This window comes from Lissotriton helveticus, chromosome 2_2 (genome assembly GCF_964261635.1).
Source record: "Lissotriton helveticus chromosome 2_2, aLisHel1.1, whole genome shotgun sequence".
In the NCBI taxonomy this organism is placed as follows: Eukaryota; Metazoa; Chordata; class Amphibia; order Caudata; family Salamandridae; genus Lissotriton; species Lissotriton helveticus.
In genome coordinates, this window is record NC_136060.1 from 368,059,669 (window position 1) to 368,080,804 (window position 21,136).

The 21,136-nt window shown below is 43.3% G+C and overlaps 1 protein-coding gene and 1 long non-coding RNA gene across 3 annotated transcripts in view; one reads left to right on the plus strand and one right to left on the minus strand.

The window, feature by feature from the left end:
• The window catches only part of LOC144821843 (uncharacterized), a 427,743-nt gene that overhangs the window by 326,291 nt on the left and 80,316 nt on the right, over positions 1-21,136 (minus strand). The gene's annotated exons all lie outside the window — the stretch shown is intronic.
• Positions 1-21,136, plus strand: part of LRPAP1 (LDL receptor related protein associated protein 1) — a 142,872-nt gene that overhangs the window by 117,657 nt on the left and 4,079 nt on the right. The window lies entirely within an intron of this gene.

Sequence of the window (21,136 nt, forward strand, 5' to 3'; positions counted from 1 at the left end):
TATATATATATATATATATATATATATAGATATATATATATATATGTGTATATATATATGTGTATATATATATGTGTATATATATATATATATATATATATATATATATATATATATATATATATATATATATATATATATATATATAAAATTTATATGGCAAAATGAAACCCCTCATTTTGTTCCTTTTCAAATTAAATGTTTTAGGTGTTACCACTTTATTCCAATCAAGATGACTTCAGGTGTGCCATACTTTTGTCATAAGTAAGACTGTTAGCGTTCTAGTTGTTCTTTAGAACACTCTGGGACATTCTGTCATTGGGCTATAGTTGGGCTACATCTGGCTGATATTTGGGCTACATTTGGGCTCTTTTGTCTCTGGTGGCCATCTTGGGAGACTGCATATCAGAATTTTTTTAATGAAATATAAGAGGATTTGAGAAGTCACTCAAAATGTGCCCTAATTTTTCTTTCTTCAGCACTAATCATAATTTTTATGGCAAAATGAACCCCCTCATTTTGTTCCTTTGCAAATTAAATGTTTTAAGTGTTAACACTTTATTCCAATCAAGATGACTTCAGGTGTGCCATACTTTTGTCATAAGTAAGACTGTTAGCGCTCTAGTTGTTCTTTAGAACGCTCTGGGACATTCTGTCATTGGGCTATAGTTGGGCTACATCTGGCTGATATTTGGGCTACATTTGTTTTTTTTGTCTCTGGTGGCCATCTTTGGGCTACATTGGGCTACATTTGGGCTCTAACATATATATAGCCCAATGTAGCCCAATCTATATTTTTTCAAAGTTAATTTTCGTAAAAACCACTGGAGCATATATCTTGAGACATAGCAAAGGCACATCGGGGTACCAGTCCCTACAATTTTGCCAAGTTTGGTGGAAATCCTTTCAGCCGTTCGGGCTAAAAGTGAGTCCAACCGCCCTATGGAAATTAACATGGGGAAAACACGTTTTGGGACCCCCCTTTTATCTCGGCCCCCGCTTGACGGATCCCCCCGAAACTTTCAGGGAAGGAGCGGAGCGCAGCGAGGCAAAGTTAAGGAAAATTACAGGCAGATCCCTCATTCGGCGCCAAAGTTATTCCCAATAGAATGTTGCGGATTTCCTATGGAAAACGATCCTAACTATAACTACCTACTGGCGACCGCCAGTAGGTTATTTATATATATATATATATATATATATATATATATATATATATATATATATATATATATATATATATATATATATATATATATTGTGTTTCAATTTCTTTTATTGGTTTTATCCACAAAAGGAACAAATGAGCCATTGTGCTCCACAATCATCGGGTTGCAACCCAGCATGTCACTACCGTATAGCTCAGGCAGAAACAGCAACAATCGATAAGCCAAAACCCCCCTGCCTACCCCTCCCCCCCCTCCTCAAAGAAAAAGCTGACTAGGTCAAAAGGAAGTGTATCGGTCGAGTAAGCCGGCCCCCAGAATTGACTAAGTAGCAGATGCGGCAGGAGTAGGCATTAGTGGGGAGTCCGTCAATCTTAACAGTCTGAGATATTTAGGACAGGTAAGCTCTGTAAATTCGGATGTCAAAAGCACCAAAAGGGGAGCCCAAAGTGTGTTGTAATATGTTTAATAAATGTGTGTTACCTATACAACACAGTGGTCCAAGGTGCCTGGGATGGCAAGTATGCCAGCCCTAAACAAATAACAAACACTTTTATTGTGCACTCACTCAGATCCTGTATAAACCCCTTTCTATAATTGTGTGGAAATGTGCATTTCAATACTTGTTTGGGTAGTACAGAGAAAGTGTATCTGAATGTAAACTTATATAATTTAATGGTAAGGTGCTTATCTTATACCGTAATGGAAAATACACATCATGTCTGGTGCTTGCGTTCTTCTTGGAATCAGCTACAATATTAATTGGAAACAAATCAATAGGCATTACATCATTAAAAAAAAAACATTTCCAAGTTTCAGACTTGTTTTGGTGAGGAAGAGTTATGTTTCTACTCTGTTAAAATGGGACGGGATTCCCTTCATGTGCCATCCCCGTTGTGCGTTGGTTTTAATTATTGCTTCTCTTTCATGGTTCATGCTTATGGCGCTTTATTAAACCCCCACCACAATTCTATTGTGGTTTATCAGGAAAACACTTAATTGTGTTTGTTCTTCCACTGTTAAATGTGTGATATTTTAACCTAACCAATTTCTCGATTTACTTTGAAAGAGACTACAGTGCATTCAGGATGCAGCTACATGGTTTATCATCCACATTTGTATCTGTAGTTATAATTATATATATTCGCCATAGAGTCCTCAACAACAGATCAACCAACAAAGAATATAGTTTACAAGGGAATGAATTTCCAATTGCCGGCTTTTCTACAGTTTCCAGTTGGTCTGGTTTGCCGAATTTTAGCAATCTTGAAAAGCGTAATGTTTTTACTGCAATGAGGTCCCTGTAGAACTTTCTGTCTGTCATTGTATATTATACAGTCTTCTTTTATTGTCAAATAGTGACATGAATATTTATTTTTCTCCAGCCATTTAGAATACGACTTCAAATGATAGGAATGTGTGTGTCACCCCACTTCAGTCTACTGTGGTTAATTTCACTCTGGCCCCATTAATATTGTAAGCACCTTACAATTGTTTACGTACAAACATAAATGCCAATAGGGAAGCGTCCTCTACTCTGATCCCCCTTGTAATCATTGTATCAGAGCCCTTAAAATAATTTGCATGAACATGAGATTCATGATCTACCTCTTTTGTTCATTGTACAATAAATCAGGGAAACGTTCCCTGCAGGGTCTGAAGAACATCTTGTTTAGTTTGTTGATGAATACTTTGTTTGAAAAAACTGCACAGTAATGAAATGGCTTCACGCCAATCGGACGAATACATGCACTGGCATAGCGAATGACAACCCTATAGCAGCTATTTGTAACACAGGCTTCACGACCAATTCATCTTCTCTGTCCCATAAGATTTCATTTGTCACGTTTTCAAGTCTCCAGCTGAGTAACGCAACAATTATTATTATTATTATTATTACACTTGTTTAAGCGCGCAGCTACCCGGAGGTTTCCCGGCGCTAAAGCAGACAGAAGGCATACACGAAGTGAGGTGCAGTGGACCAAAGCCTACATATTAAAGAGCCAAGTCTTGATTCTTTTACGGAAAGTTAAGAAGCACATTTCAGAACGCAAAGATAAAGGTAAAGAGTTCCAAAGAGAAGGTGCCAACAGAGAGAACGAGCGGCCTCCCATTTTAGCTCTCTTGACACGTGGTATCTTAAATGTATTCTGGGTAGAGGACCTGAGTGTGCGAGGGGGGACATAGTGCTGCACTAAACCAGATAGGTAAAGCGGGGCTCTTCCAGTCATGATTTTGTGCATAAAACATAAGGCCTTAAATTTAACCCTACTCTCAATTCGCAACCAATGCAGATTGCGCATATGAGACGTGGCCGATGTTCTAGCAGGGAGGTTGCAAATTAGGCGAACAGCCATATTTTGTACCACCTGAAACTTCCTAATTACCTCCTTGCAGGCACCCAAGAGTAAGATGTTCCCGTAGTCCAGGCGAGAGATGATAAGAGCCTGGACTACGGTCCTAAGGGTGTCGTCAGGCAGCATCCACGTGATTTTCCTCAGCCACCTGATGGTGGTACAGGTGGCGGAAACTTTCACAGCGTGTTGCTTGAAGGATAGTTGGTTATCAAGGAGGACCCCAAGATTACGAGCAGTCGTAGTTGGGGTAGGAAGAGGACCCATCTCCGGCGGCCAATGTTGTGGGCCCCATAGGGAGGTATCAGAGCCAAATAGGAGCAGTTCTGTTTTGTCCCCATTCAATTTTAATTTGTGCTCCAGCATCCATGTAGATATTTGTCGCAGTCCCATTTGAAGAGAAGAAGAGGGAGAGTTTTTATTGGTGGAGAGTGAATAGATGACTTGAGTGTCATCGGCATATGAGTAGATTGTGAGACCTGCCTGTTCCGCCAGAAAAGCAAGAGGTCTCACATACAAATTAAAAAAGAGGGGACTGAGGATAGACCCTTGTGGAACACCGTGTTTAGAAGGAAAGATTGATGAAACAGAAGTAGAGGAAAAAACTTGAAACGTGCGATCAGAAAGAAAATTAGCAATCCAGGCCAGGGCGGAACCATCGACACCTACCGATTTCAAGGTGGACAACAGAATGGAATGGGAGACGGTGTCGAATGCGGCACTCAAATCAAGTAAAATGAGCGCCACTGTCTCCCCATTGTCCACCTTTTGTCTGATGGATTCCGATACACCAAGAAGGGTGGTTTCGGTGGAGAAGCCAGCCCTGAACCCGGATTGAGAACCATGAAGAAAATTAGAAGATGCAACGTGGGCGTTAAGCAAAGAATTAACATGTTTCTCTAAAATTTTAGAAAAACATGAAAGCAAAGAAATAGGGCGGAAATTAGATGGGTTATTGGGATCTGCGTTGACCTTTTTTAATAATGGAACCACCATGGCATGCTTCCATTCATTAGGAACGATCGCTTCTATTAAAGACGCGTTCAGGACCTTCAAAATGATATGCAGTAGGGCTGGATCCAAAAATCTCAGAACCTGAGGAGGTATTGGATCAAGAGGGGAGCCAGATTTAATGTCATGCAAATACTTTTTTAGAAGTGAGGGGGAGATAAGATCCCAAGCATGTAGAGTGGGAGTCGTGGAAGTAGAGCAACCAGTAATGGCTGGAGTAAGATTACATAAGGTTGGCTCAGAGTTAGTGGACACAGCGGCGGTGGGATTAAAAGTGCCGTAAATTTTATCTATCTTCTCGACAAAGAAATTAGCTAACACCTCACATTGGGTAGTGTCCAAACAAGGGTCTGTGGGTGCAGCAGACGCACCTGAAAGCTCTTTTACAATTTTAAACAGGGCCTTGGGTCTATTTTGCGCCATAAGGATAGTGGTATTGGCAAAATTGGCTCTGGCAATATCACAGGCCAAGTGATAAGCTTTGAGGGCAACCTTATATTTTAATTTCTGATCAGGATTATAATTGGTACGCCAAATGCGCTCCAATTTTTTACAGTTAGATTTTTGTAAGCGAAGGGCGTCAGTAAACCATGGTGCTGGTGGATGATGGATTTGAGGTTTATTTTTTTGAGTCGGAAGACAAAAATCCAAAGCTGTTGTCAGCCATCGTCTAATAGTAGGTAGCTCATTAGTAGTTATACTAGAAGACGCAGGTTGAGAGTCAGCAAGAAGGGAATTGAATTTATCCAAGTTTAAACGTTTCCAGTTCCTACTGGCTTTATGAGGGGGAGCGGGATTTGAGGAAATCGCCATTGTTGCTTTAATAGAAAAATCAACAATGAAATGGTCTGACCAGATGACCGGCGTTGCAGATTGATAAGAGATGCCCGTAAGGTTGGAAATGATGGGGTCCAAAAGATTACCGGCTTTATGAGTAGGGTCAGAGTTATGCAAATGAAGGTCTAAGGCTGCAAGGTCCTGTAAGAGGCGTGTAGAGATAACACACGACGCAGAGTTAAAATGGATATTCAGATCACCGATGATGATAAAATTGGTTGATTGCGCCAAAAATGGGGCAATGAGTTCAGGGAAGGAAGCCGCCCAATTACTAGCAGAACCCGGAGGGCGATAGATCAGCGTACCGGTTAAGGTAAAGTGAGGAGTGAGTAAGAGTTTAAACAAACCCGCCTCACAGTTTGGGAAATCGAGATCTTCCCATTTGCAGGAGAATTCTCTCTTGAAAATGATAGCGATTCCCCCACCATCTTTAAGAACCCGGTTTCGCCCAATGTAGGTGTAATCATTGGGGAGAGCCATAGCAATGTCAGGGCCGGAGCTATCGTTCAGCCAGGTTTCGGTGACAAACATGGCAGCTGGGCTAGCTGTCTCCAAAAGGTCGAAGATATCCCTCTTGTGTTTCACAAGGGATCGGCAATTGATACTAATAAATTTCCAAGAGGGACAGGGTTGAGACGGAATGAGAGAAGGATTGTAGCTTTGAGATGGAATATTCCAGAATGTAGAGGATGTGCAGTCTAAGCTAGAGACGGAAGATTCCAGTGAAAGGCTGCAGTTTAGACACGAGATAGGAGCATTGTGACAATTAAAAACAGTATTCATGGCACAAGGGGGCCCCCGCAACTGCAATAAGGCAGTACGGGAGTAAGTTACATGATTGTAAGCTGAGGAGCTGGGCCCTAGGCCCGTGCAGGCGCGGACGGGCGCAGACGGGCTTGACTCTGGCGCAACTCCGGCGCGCCTACGTCGCGCCCGCTGCGCTCGTCCGCTGCGCTGACGCATGAGGCCCGTCTATATAGGCTGTGACACCGTGATGGGAGGAGTCAGGAGGGCGGGATCGGGAAAGTGAAGTTTAAAAATCAAGGTTTGCCGTCCGCCGCTCGTAGTCAGCGGGACGGATGAGGATTGAGGCTGCTTGCACTCAGCAGCAGTGAAAACAGGCAAGAGTTAAAATCAAAGTGCACAAACAACGCACAGCGCGCTAATCCTCTGCCCTCTGCCACAGGGCTTTAGTCAACCAATCAATCAATACATTTTAATAAAATGAAGCACATTAAGTCTTACCAAGACGAGAGAGTGTTAGATTTGCAAACCATAAAGGCTGATTAAAAGATTAATAAAGTTACAAGTTGAAATCATCCAATTAGTTGTAATTCATTAGTCAATACATGATGCTTTAGTCGGTATATTTCAAAGCAATTCAAAATCCTAAATAGAAACACAAACTACTGTAAAGTTGTTCAAAATAGATCGAAGCAGACTCTAAATATGTTTATTTCAGTTTATTAAAATCATAAACATTTTATACAACATCACAATAATATGAGCAGACGCGGTTTTCCATGAAGGAAAGTCCTACTCCACTAAACTAGGGAAAAGTCAGGAAAGTTAGGGAGAATTGAAGCAAAAGATGTCTGCTTGGAAGGCCTCTGAAAGGCAGTATCTATGAATCAAATGAAGATTCGTCTTGTGAATTGGGAGGCTTCAGTGTAAAGCTAAACTCTTCGGGCAAGAGAAATACTGCATCTTTAAAGGGAGCTGGAAAAACATCTCAGTGAAAGTGTGCATTGCATTACTTCAAAAATAAATTTTCATCAGTTTGCTTTACCTACACATGATTCACGTGAAGGGAACCAATCAGATTAAGGTACATTCTGATAAGACGGTCACATTATTTTTACAAACTTAGGTACAATGAAATCTCTGGTAAGTGTCCTTTAACTTTAGTATCTGCAACACAGCAAGATACACTTGTTCCAAGATGTTCTCGCCATAGCGGATACTTCGAGGATTGCATTAAACTAAACATTCACATGAGAAAACATCAATAAATTACACATTGTTCGAGGCCTGCTGGTACAGCTGCAAACAGCACCAAAGATGGAACCTTAACGCTGGTGGTCTAATATGCAGCCTATGTTAACTAAAGATGTTTAAACATGAAAAATGCTCTGTAATATTTTTGAATGTTGCAGATTAATGTCGTTATTTGTGCAAAACATGTAATTAAGAAAAAATCATTGAGGCAGTTTTAATTGGCATTGAGACCTCCTTCTGAACTCACCCTTCAAATTTGTGCACATGCATAAACAAATCGGCTCACCCACTCGCTATGGCGAATCGGCTTTTATGTGGTTGAGCTATTCTTAGCTCCTAACCCTGAGTGAATTTAAGCTGAAAGGAACAGGTGTTCTGTTCTTTAAGTGAATGAGCAACAAAGATGCCATTAAATCTTTTTATCTTGACAAGTTTGCTGTCTGTTGCAGGACAGAGGTCAAATGTCAGTTTGTCTTTTTACTTTATCTTATCCTGGAAAATGGTGTTTACTTTTCTTTCTCTTATTACAGTAAAGTTTTTGTCAAGAAAGCTGTCTAAAAATCATTGTGAAACAAAAAGCTGTAAGATGTGTTTGGAAAAAAAAACTGACAACATGGAAACCGCTTGTAAATGAATAGTACATTTATTTCAAAATATATCAGGAATTACAAAAAACATTTGTTTTGTAATTCAGAAGTGTGATGCAAGTAAAGAGTTAAATAGGAGCAAAACAAATCAGAAACCTTGGTGATGTGCAAATGCCAAATATTTGCAGAAACTCTATTTCCAAGCATTGCACACCATATAGTTTTATCAGTAAAACCATGTTAGTGGGAAATTTTGCGGTCATTTCAATGGAAAATGTGCTGATTGCAAATAAATGTGATACCACTTCATGCTTCAGGAATGTATTTATTAAAAGTGATAGTTTTTAAACTTGATTTGAGAAACAGTCCTGCTTCTGCCCTGACGACAATGCAGTTAATGAACTAAGAGGCAAGTTAACGGTCATGTGTATCCTATATATGGCTAGATTTGTATTTTCTATGGAGCAACAGTTTAATCTATTAAATCAAACAAAAGTGTAATTTGTACAGCAGACATGCTAAACTTGTGTTTTTGAAGGTGCTGTCACTGGATAAATAAGAAAATTGTGGCTCAGTAAATTTAAATATTTGCCCAGGATCACATAGTTTGAAAGCAGTTTATGGGTCAAGAGCATTATAATTAGGTTGAGTAAATTATTTAAGACACTAGACCTGCAAGTCTTGTAACATTTTGATGATTTTTCAATGCCTGGTACTGTTTTAGTTTTGATATTTGTTGCCAGTGGCTAAGAATATTTGAAGCAATCCAACGATCAGCTTTCCTTGTTTTCCTTTCTTTAGATAGCTCAGCAAATTAATGGTGAATACCATTGTCTTCGGTTTAGCAAGGAAAAATACCACTCTATGCCCTAGTGGGCTTCTAACGTAGCACTCTAAATTAAATCTAAGGGTGGCTCTTGTGGGCAAATCAGAACAATCTCGTTGGGTTTTGCTTGTCTGCAGAAGCTCTGTAGTAGTGGCTAGACAGTGCAAGCGCTTGATCCAAGCATACGGATTAACTCTTGTGATATTGATGGATTTCACAGAAATGGGATATGGATCATTCTTAAATTATCTTGCACAATTAGCTATTGTTTCTTTCTGCATCTATTTGTGGTGTACTTTGAAGCAAAGAGACATCCGTTACTTTCCATTAAAGATCTATGCAAAATATGTGTGCTTCTCATACAGATGTGATGGAAAGGCAGGTATGGAGGCAGAAGAAAGGTTTCTGTTGTATTATGGAAAGACTTGCAGCTCTGCAGAATTTCCCAGCACACCGACTCCATCACGTGCATACAGCGAGAAAGAAAATGGATTAAACTGATTCGTTTTTGTGACACAGAATGTGCAACATTAAAAGCTAATCATGAGTTGATACACAGAAGACATTTTGATTGTAGGGCAGAAAATTAATTCAATACGTAGAACTGCAGGTTAAGAAAGATATGTTCAGTTTGAAATATTGACCACAGAAGTCCTGAGTAGTGAATCCTGATGACGAGGGACTAAATGTGTCCTTCTTATTTGGATCATTTGAGTCACGCGTGTTGCCTGATCTTGAAATTTTAGAAATGGGATGTGGAGGTTTCTTCTGTAATTGAAGGGGGGGGCACCAGAATCTCATGTACCCTCTACAGCACCAGGATTGCTTGAAATTGTTACATTACAGGACAGAAACCTGTCATAGCACCCTGTTCAGATGTTTTGCTCAAAAAGGTGTTCAGTAAATTGGAGGAGAGATCCAATATACTGTTTGACTCTCTGGAGCCTATAAGGCAAGCAGGGACTACTAGGTCACAGCCCTGGAGCCTGGAGTAGTTTGCCTCTGATGTTCCTGGGTCAGTCCTAATATTGCTCTACAAAATGGGTCAAGTACAACCCCTTCAATACTTGCCTCTCAGTGGTAAAAATAGTGACCAGTCACAGGCTTCTCTGAGAGGGCAGTGTGGGCATACATCAAGCTGAGGAGACCATCAACAGCACAACAATGTAATTGTTCAGTCCAGTGCTTCTTGTATTTCAAACCTTCATTGGGATTACGCCTTAAAGGCTGTTTAGTAGTCTTGGCCTCCCTAAGTTGAGATGCTGATTCAGTCCTCCTTCCTTGTGCATGTCCGGGTCCACAGACTTGAATGCTTCAAGGTGCTACAAGCAGTAATGCTTGGGTCTGGTCACTTGCGCTGATAGTTAGCACCACAGTCGTCCAATTAGTGCTGCGGAACACTGTGACATGTGCCTTGATGCAGGAGCATCTTGCACTGGCTTCGTCTGTGTGGAACACTGTTGCCAAGTGCAGGGGCCAGCTTCACATTCAGTTTGTTTGGGCCACCCTCGGGCAAGTGCAAAAGGTTCACAGGGTTCTTCAGTGTTGTGGAAAGCTTGGGTACCTTTCAACCAATGCCATAGCTGCGTTCACATCAGTTATATATGCACGCGAACCAATGCTGCTGGTCATTTTCTATCCTGTCTTAAACAGTGCAGGCTGCTCGGGCACACGCAGGCAAGTACCATTGCTGGGATAATGTATTCAGGCAGAACTCTCTATGCTGTCAAGGGCAGGTAAAGAACTTCTTCTTCCAGGTCAGACTCCAAGTGATGTCCCCTCACCTATTGGAGCTGAGTGTCAGGCAGACACCCGCTGTGGTTGTGCAGTAGTCCTCTGTGTACTCTTTGGAGCATCAGAATAAAGGGGGGGTTTCCTTTCTGTGTTCTTCAGTTCAATCTAGACCATTTGGCAAATAGCAGATAAACTCAAACAAGTTTCACATGACATGTAGGAAATATAGAATACTAAAGAGTCTTTATAGGTTCCTCATTTCTCAAAAATTTATTTTTAGAAAAACCAAGTTAAAATTTCAATTAACAAATTAAAAATAATGTAAAAACAATAAGAAGACAATATGCAATCAATTGCTCTAAACAAAGATATTCTTGTTCTATACAATTCTAAGTTGATCAATCAATCTTTGTTGACAGATGTTACATAAATTTAACGTACAGTGTAAAAATTAATACAATATTAGACAAGATAAAAATTCAGTTGGAGTCCTTGTGTCGACGCGTTTCGGTGCTTTTTAGTTTGAATCAGATAAACACCTTCCTCAGGACTGAACTTTGATAAAAAACAGGTAAATTCTTTCTAAAAGGGAGAATACATGCAATTAGTCTTCAATTTTTAATATAAAAAAAAAGATTCCTATTCTAACATGTCATGTGTCTATCTGCTTATATCACATCCTTTTAAGTTGACGGATATATTAAACTTACTCTTGTTATATATTCACCATTGCTTTTCTCAGAATACTGGACCATCAATTTGACTTTTCAAGTCCTCTTATAGGTTCTGATTCATTTATATCATTCACAGAACCTGTTTAAAGTGAATGAATGAATTGTCACTAATAATTTCCATAAATTTCCCAAAGGAGCTTTAGTTGTTAATTGAAAGGAATTTTTGATCAGTCTCACTTACTTCCCAATGGGTACTACAGTTATATCATCTGCAGCTCACGTAAACTTAATATTTTCGTTTGTATTACTGTGTTATAGGTGCCGGTTTACAATTCTGGCATCGCCTCTGAAGTCTGAGGAATTAAAAAAATAGATTAACGATGTTGGTCTCTCCACGTATTCTAGATTGTAGGAAAAAAGATTTATTTTCATTAGTCTTCCTGCTACTTACTTCGGGACCTTCCTGCTGCTGTGAGCTATAACAGTGTCGACTTTGTCGTTATAATACTTGAAGAATGCACAGGGATTCTTTTTTTATCTCCCTCTTGTTCTGGCTGGCTCAGCTTTGTATTTTACAGGAGGTCCACCTATCGGTGGAAGAAATTGAGGTTTTTTAGGGTCTTTTAAACCAGATGCTTTAAATAAATTATTTAGATCATGAAAGTAGTGCAAACATATTATCGGCATGGTCTATACACATCTCTCGGTGCCACGGTTATAGCACCTTGCAAAACTGTCTCTCATATGTTAAGGCAGTGATCTTGAAATTCCCACTCAACCTTACGCATTTAAAAACAGGGACCATCACCTTACTGGTAACAACGGTATTTATACTCTGTACTTAACTTAATCAAGAGACTATGTTAACTGGGTCTTTGTATTTAAAACAAAACTCCAGTTTTCTAGCTCTACAATGTCACCAGAGTTAAGCTACCGGATGAAAACCCAATGGATTGTACAGCCTCTTACCTAAGCAGGCGCCTTCATTACGTAGTCACGTCCTCTCACAGTTCAAACAGCTACTGGAATGGTTGAAGAGAGGCCCGCTTTTTATAGTGCACTCTCGCCTAAATTAATTAGATGATTGTCAATTACGTTCACCCAATTATCTTTTTCGCGAATGGTGTCCGCCATTTTAGTAGTTTTTAAATTCTCTACACCGCTGGTTCCCTTATGGTATCTGGATTGTGTACAAACTACCAATCCAGATTTTCAAAAAATACATGACCCGCTATCCTACCTCAAATGTTTGGGCTTGCTCATGTAAATTTATCCAATGCGGCCATACAAATACTCCTACTATAGCGGATTTATTATCTACCCCCGCCATTTTGGTAGTTTTTATAAGCCGATTTTGTAGTACACCTATTTTTCGGCTCGCTTGCCTTCACCCTTTATTTTTAGACAACCTGGCACTTTATACACATTTCTTTAGATGCTCTTAGTTACTTGGTACAATTCTAATAAGGCTTTTGATCAAACTCATTGCATGCTTAAATTGCGTAATAGTTTCAATTAAAGTCTTCGCGGGAATGGCACGTTTTTCTTCCTTTCATCAAGACAATCGTTCTCAAAGTTTTTAATAATGTGCACATTTCGACTATACAGCAAAATCAAACTTTATCATTGTGACCAGTTTCCTATCGGCGTTGTTGGACCTTCAACGGTTTGACGTTGATACGCTACCGGAAAATTACCCATATTAGTAACAGCAAATTACCGATTCTGTTGTCAATTTCCCATATTCTGACAAATCCCCTATGGTAACAGTCTAATGTTCACACTATGTACTTCGATAATACACTTTCTTCCTCAGATGTCATTGTGCACCATATATTTCTTATTAAGTGCATGTCATATCAACAGCCCAATTCTATAGTGATGGTCGACATACCCTCATAAGGGGCGGAATGTTTTGATGACTTTTAAATTACAAATTATTGGGGATGACAACGAGCCATAACTCGAGTGTACTTTATCAAAAAATTATTTTCCAAAGAAATTTTCTTTATACTTAAGAAAAAAACACCAAATATATCTATATAATGCTCAATGACTTAGTTTCGTTCTGACCAATGTTCTTTTTGTCTTTATGCCTAAAACTCAACCATATATCTATGCGGAATAAACAATATCTTTATCTCTCTTGTCTATACTGATACTGTATATATTTGCACCGATGTTGTCAATCTTACGGTTTGCTATTCCTACCTCACCATTCTCTCCCATTCTTCTCTTCCATTTAATCCCAGATAGTAACTTTTAAACTTGGACATAAAGAATTGTTCTCTTTGTTTACGTCTCTTGTCTATGTCCCCTCCTCTGGCTGATGGTTTCATTTTTTCGAGGATGAACCACTTAAGATCATCCTCTTTGTGTTTTTCGGCAATCCAATGCTCAACTAATGGAGCATTCTTTTTATGGTTTTTGAGTGCCGATCGATGTTCTGTTAGGCGTAGCCTCATCTCACGTCCAGTCTCTCCTATATAGCATTTTTGGCATGGACAGACAAGTAGATACACTACATTGCTAGTCCTACAGTTCACGTGGTCATTCATCCAATGTGATATTCCATTGATTTCTATCTTGTCTGTTTTTATGATATTCTTGCAATGTGAGCAAGTTCCACATGGTAAATTGCCTCTGATGGCGGTGTTCCCTGTTATACTCATCTGATATCCTCTGTTGGGCTCTCTAAAGGTTTTTACCAATTGGTTTATGATGGTTTTATTTCGTCTATAAGCATAAATGGGCCTTTCTAATCTAGCCTGACCGGGTTTATTTAGTAAAGCCAAATTTTTGTTAATCAGATTTTTTACTTTGTAACTGAATCCATTATAATCAGAGACCATTACTAAGTCTGGTTTTGGTTTTTTGGTGTTATCTTTGGACTCAAACAGGTAGTCACGATTGAAATATTTAGCACGTTTGTATGCCTCTTTTATTAATCTTTTTGGGTATCCACGCTGTATCAGTTTTTCTTTTAAAGTCTCAGCATGGACCTCAAATGTACGCCTGTCAGTGCAATTACGCCTTATCCTGAGGAACTGGCTAAATGGAATCCCATTGCGCTGACTCCTCGGGTGGCAACTTGTGTGGTGTAATAAAGTATTTCTTTGGAGCATCTCCTTTTCGATCAGAGAGAACGTTGATCCAGAACAAGAAGTGTCTTAACAGCTCCCACTGTTATAGAGGTTCAGCTGACAAACCAGTTTGGGTTATTTCTCCTTTCATGTGGCCTTCTTGGACTGTTCTCTGGATACAGCTTGTTTGTAGAGGGATGCTGCTCACAGCAAGGTTGTCTCCAATCTGGACCTTAGCCTGCCCTCAGTGGCAGTCAAGTCGAGCGTTTTGACAGAGGTGCTTCAGCCGGGAGTGACCCCTCAGAACCACTTCTCCCATTTAATGAAGCCCTTACAGACATCCTGCTTTGCACTTGGTCAAGACCAGCACAGGGGCTCCTATGAACAGGACGATTGCCCACTGCCATCACCCCACCCCAAGGGACCCCAATTTCCTTACACAACACCCTACCCCGAAGTGCTTGGTGGTCCAAGCCTTTACTTCCTGTGTAAATCCTGGTGCATTCCCTTCCGCCCACTGGATAGGGAATCCAAGAGGCTGGACCACCGGTCTGTCACTGCAGTTCATGTACACTGCAAGCCTTTTGGGCCGTTGCTCCCAGTCTATAAGGGATTCGGTTGCCCAGGTACTGCCTATGGTTCCTAATGGGAGAGATGCAGCTAAGTTCACGATCATATGTGGGTTGGATACCCCCGACTTGCTAGGCAGATCGGTTTCATCGGCTGTGGCCTTATGGCGCCACGCCTGGCTGAGAACAACTGGCTTTTCAGGTGATGTCCAAGCATCGATTTTGGACATGCGCTATGATGGCTCCTCTCTCTCCAGAGACGAGGCAGATTCAATGGAGTGCTTCAAAAAGAGCAGAGCTACGGGCAGGAACTCTCACTCATTTCATGGTCACAGAAGGGGATCCAGCCGGATCTTTACACACCCAGCCACCACGACGCTCAATGTTCCTAGCTTCTGCATGGCTCTGGACCCAGTACCCACAGACCCCGTAGGCTGGGAAACCAGAGGTCGGGCCATTCCATCTCCCTTCCCCCTCGGCTGCCTCCAAATACCTTTAGTCCCCCTTACATCATGGGCACCAAGTGGGTGGCAGGAAATGCCATTACCAGCCCCACTGGGGGTCTATCACATCGGACGAGGCTCTTCAAATTATCCGAAGGGACTGCTCTCTCTCCTTCACGACAATACCTCGACCCATGCAACCTATTTGCAACAGGTTGACTGAGGACCAGCTTACCCTGCTCTGCCAGGAAGTGACAGCTCTCTTGGCCAAGGGAGCCATAGAGAGTGTGCTGATGCCAAAAGTAGGTTGTGGTTGCTATTTACGCTAATTTCTGGTTCCCAAGAAGGATGAGGACATCGTACGATCCTTGGTATGCGCCTTTTCAATTTCATCCTCCAGGAGAAGTTCAAAATGCTCATGCTTACTCAAGTCCTGTCTGCCCTGGACCCAGCAGACTAGATGGTAGCGTTGGACTAGCAGGATGCATATTTCCACATTACCCTCTTGCCTGCCCACTTGTGTTGCCTGCTAAACACTTTCAGTTTACCGTGCTTCCTTTTGGCCTTACCAGCGCTCATCAGGGGTTCACCAAGGTGATGGCGTTGGTTGCAGCTCATTTGCGGAGATCAGGGGGGCCAGTCTTTCCCTGTCTCAACGGCTGGCTGGTGAAGGTAGGCTTTCACCAGGCTGTTGTCTCCCACCTCCAGACTATGGCTGACCTCCTGCATACACTGGGGTTCACTATTAACATGCCAAAGTTACTCTTTCATCAGAGCGGTTCTGGACACAATGCATTTTCGGGCCTATCCCCCCAAAAGGCAGGTCCAGGATATTCAGGCTGTGATACTGATGATTCAGCCTCTATCCTGGATTTTGGTAAGACAGACTCTGAAGCTGCTGGGACTCATTGCCTCTTGCATTCTGCTTGTGACATATGACCATTGGCATATACAGGCTCTACAGTGAGACCTAAAGTTCCAGTGGACGCAGTAGTAGGGGAAACTATCTGACATGGTCCAGATCTCAGAGGGAACTGCTAAAGATACGCAGTGGTGGTTAGCAAACCGCGATTGGGTTGTGGAAGGAAGAGGGGGTCTGCCGCTGACCCAATCTCACAGTGGTTTCAGATGCATCGCTTCTGGGATGGGGCAGCCATCTGGGAGCGGTGGAGATCAGAGGCCTCTGGTCTCCAGCGGAATCCGTATTCCACATCAACCTTCTGGAACCCTGGGCAATCTGGCTGGCATTGAAAGCCTTTCTACCCTAGATCAATGGAAGGCTAGAACATGTATTCAGGGAGAACACCACCACCATGTGGTACTGCAACAAACAGGACGGGGTGGGGTCATGGACCCTTTGTCAAGAAACTCTGTCGCTGGACATGGTTGGAACCTCAGGTTCAACACCTGGCGGGCTCTCTGATCATCAGGATGGACAAACTCAGCTGTAGATGCTTAGTATATCGCAAATTGCATCTCCATCCGGAGGTGCTGCAATGTCTCTTTCAGCAGTGGGGGGAGACTTGTTTAGATCTGTTCACCATTGCCGAGAACACGCAATGTCAGCAGTTCTGTGTGCTGGAGTTTCCAAGGTGTGGCACTCGCTCAGAGACACTTTTCTGCTCGCGTGGAGCTCAGGCCTCCTGTATGCCTTTCTGCCCTTACCACTCCTGCCCAGAGTACTTAAGAGGATCAGGTGCGTCCAAGCACAAGTCATCCTTATGGCTCTGGACTGGGCTTGGAGAGCTTGTTATCTTGAGATGTTGAGCATGGCCATCGGTCCTCCGATCAGGTTGCCCCTTTGGGAGGATCTTCTGTCGCAGAAGCAGGGAAAGGTTCTCCATCTGAACCTGTCAACGCGTCCGCCTTCATGCGTGGAGATTGAGTAGTGAAGGTTGACAGTTTTTGACCTTCTGCCCGAAGTCTGAGGTGTTATTCTGGCCGCCATGCTTCCCTCCACCAAAACAGTATACGCCAGCCGCTGGGGCAAGTTTGTGGCATGGTGTGCAGAGAAACGGATAGACTCTTTCTGCTCCTCTCTCTCAGCTCCAACTCCTTATCCTTTCCCTTAACCATTAGAACTCTGTTCTGGTTACCTTTAAAGGGCTAGCTTTCTGCATTCTCAGCCTTTTTTTTTGGTTGCCTGACCAGCCACTCCTCTTCAAATCCCCTGTTGTACATAGGTTCATGAAAGGTCTGCAATATGTTTCCTCCTTCATGCTTCATCATGCCTCAGTGGGGCCTTAATGTAGTCTTGACATTCCAGGTGTGCGCTCAGTTTGAGCCCTTGCACAACTGTCCTCTCAGGCTCCTTACAGTCAAGATGGCCTTCCTGGTGGCAATAACTTCTGTCCAGAGGATCAGCGAACTTCAGACTTTGTCACCCAAGCCTCCATACCTGAACATCTAGGCAGCCAAACTAGTTCTTCAAACTAGAGCTTTCTTTGTGCCGGAAGTGGTTACTCGCACAACACTGATGATGTCACGCGGAGCTCCCATGGGTCTAGCTTCCGGTCCCCCCCCCCCTTTTTCCCTGTGATAGTGATGGTTAGTTGCATTGTCAGTAGTGAGTGGTCAGAAGTGCCTCATGATAAGATTGTTTGTGTGGGAAAATCAATGCAATAAGTGGCAGGGCATCTACAGGCAGTCTTGTCTGGACATGGACCGCATCTGTTTTGAAGCATATGTGTGTTGTCTGTTCTCTAGGTGCTCCACCCTCCAGAGGTCCATCATCCCTAGGGAGTCTACGAAGGAGGCCAGCCATGTGTCAGGCCTAGGTCTATCCCCAGACCGCGTTGTCCTGTCCAGGCCCACTTGCAGGGCCAAATTCAAGGTACCTCTCCTCCCCCCCCCCCCCCCCTCCCAGGAGCAGCGCCTCTGGCATCTCCACGGCCCACCTCCCCATTTTGTCCTACCCTTCTGTTTTCAGTACGAGGAGGTGAGCAGCAACCTTTCCCAGATTCAGCGTCCACCCACCGATGCCTGGCATCCACCCATGGGTCACCTGGAAAGGGAGGATTTTCCGGACCAGGATGCCCATTCCCCCGGACCCCGTCAAGAAACCTGCGTGGGCAAGCAGTGTATATCTGCCATGGTTTAGTACTGTGCAGGTATAGCCTGCCTCATGTGTTTCCTGCAGAAATATGGTGTTTGGGTTATAGCGCCCGAGGTACTTCCACGTGACCCCTACTTGAGTTTACTGCCAAGGCCAATCACATTCCAGGACAACACCTAAAGGCCTAGCCCCGGGTTGGTGGACTTTGCTAAAGGCATCGTCATGAATACGTGGTTATGTGGGCTGGTGTTGAATTTGAGATGTTCCCCATCATGCCTCTAAATTCCCCCTCCCCTCCTAACTCTCTCGTGCTTTGGGTCTAGAACTATCCACCCCCCAATGTCCAAGATGTCTGTTGCCTCAGTACAACAAAGTGAAACATCATTGATCACAGCTGTTCAGTTCAAGTAACCGAGAAGGCTGGCTCGGCCTAGTGGCCTTGTTGTCCACATGCCAATTGTGGCGGGTCTTGGCGGTATTCATCCCTGTGTGTTTCTCAGTCTGGACAGCTGCCAGTGTCTTTAAACGATAATGTCTGCCATAATCAGGGTGACAACTGCCAATACTGCATCTTCCCCATTCTCCTGCAGCTCTTCGAAGTAGCTGGACCCCTTTTCCGACTCCTTTGAGAGAGACGTCCATTTGTTATTGGTGTCAAGAGAGCAGTATTGTTGGATGTCAGCGACCACTTTGACCTTGTCCGACTCTGCCGGCACCTTAATAGAGCCGTCTGCTGGCGTCTGCATGATCTACATCTTGGCCTATGGTTTTGCCACTGCACCGGTTGGTTCGTCTCCCTTTGCTCTTGGAGCGGAAAGTCCTGTGATTCGAGCCAGTCCCACGCATCTGGGGCAGAGGTGTTGAAGTGGGACTCTCCTTTGGAAACTATTCGCACCCATGCTGGGAAGAATACTAGCTTTTTCAGGTTGATTGTCCAGAGGTGTCTCTCAATGCTCAGGAAGGATTCTCTTTGGTGCTTTACAGCGTTGGTATAGTTCAGGTATATACTCACCGTACTGCCAGCTACCTGCCATGGGCCTTGGACATGTGCCACATGTAGGATGTCGTCCCTGTCTCGGAAATTGAGCAAACGGGCCACAATCAGCCTTGGCAGCAACCCAGGCACCGGCTGCCTTCCCGGTACCCATGTGCCCATTCCACTGTAAACATTGTGGATGCTTTGCCTCACAAAACCTCTGAGAGGAGCCAATCTTCCTGGAATATTTTTATGCTTGGGCTATCTGATTTCTCTGGGGCCCCCGCGCCCCTCCGCGTCTTCCACCTTTTCCAGTAGTTGATCAATAGTCTTCTGAAGAGTCTGGATCCTCTTTTCGCTTTCCGCAAATGTAGGTTTCAACCAGGCCAGTGTGACTTCAGAGTCACCCACCGTGCCTGCCAGCTTTTTGTGGTCTGCCCATAAGAGTCCCTGGTTCAGGGCGAACTCTCCGATTTTGAGCTCCAAGCAGTTTTTGCATCTCTGATAGCTATCAGGATGGCTGGGGTGTGGTCCGCCAGGTCTGATCCTTTTTCAGGTGCTCTTTCTCTGACTGAGTATTCCCTTGTTTTGGTGGGGTCCGACGCCGGTCCCATCTTCGGTCCCTTCGGTCTCCCTATCATGTTTATCGCCATCTGCGTGCACCTCCCACCTCAGGGACGCCATTTGCAGGGGGCACTGTGTGCCACCCTAAGGCCTAACCCCCCACCTGCCTTCCTCAAATGTATCTCCCACTGGGAGAGGGGATTGCCTCCTGTTTCGGACTGCATAATGCACCACAGCCCACCACATAGCCAAGTGATTGAGACCATTATGACTCGGCTGCCTCCATTTTGTGGGGCAGCATCTCATATGGTGCCCAGCTCTCATGCTGTCGAGCAGCTCCGCCTCCGAACAGGTGTTGTCCCCAAAGACGACCTACAGCTGCCCACACTTAGGGATGACAGGATCAGTGCGTGCACGGGCCATAAGCCAGAGCTGCAGTCTAGCGACTACAGGGTCCATGAGGCCTTTGTCGAGAGTGGGCCTGCAGCCCTGTTTTCTCTCCCTCTCCAGGTCACCAAAGCCAGGTGAGAACCTCTTAACTACATCAACCAACCAGACAAAAAAACTCTGCACTGGAGCCCCCCAGCCCGGGCTCACGTGAACTGACTGTTCCTGTGCTCCAGACACCCTCAAGAGCCCCCACTTGCAGCCTTTCTTTTGCAGGTGCTTCTCCTATAGACTTTAACGCGTAGTGCTCGAGGCTACCAATGCGACCAGCACCTCTGCACGCGGACATCCCAAGTGCGGTAAAATCGACGTGATGGTGGTTTCTGTACCTTGGCCACTAAACACCTTAAGTGCTAGAAGGCACTCTCCAAAATCGTTTGCAATTATATCCATGCAGTGTATGTTTCTACCAGAGGATAACATATCTGCGTTCGAGGTTCATACATCAAAAAGTTATTCTACTGTATTTTCTATTTCTACAAAAATCTATAACTCTGAAAGTACTTAACTGATTCCGATAATCTTGGTGTCTAAAAATATAGAAAAATATGTTATTTTTCTAAATTAATAACTGTGTGCAACACATGTCTCACACTACCCTCTGATAAGCCTAAACGGCTCGACCACACTACCATAAATAAAGCACTTGGGATTATTCATTTACGACCTCTAAACCAATAAGTGTTGTCTGTACTTTTTGCATGGTGTGCCCTTACATAGGCACTTCTACATAAAAAGCCAGCTACCTACAGTTTGCCTGCGTTTTCATATTTGTTTATTTGCCTCTCTCCCTTGTTTCCTGACTTGGGGTG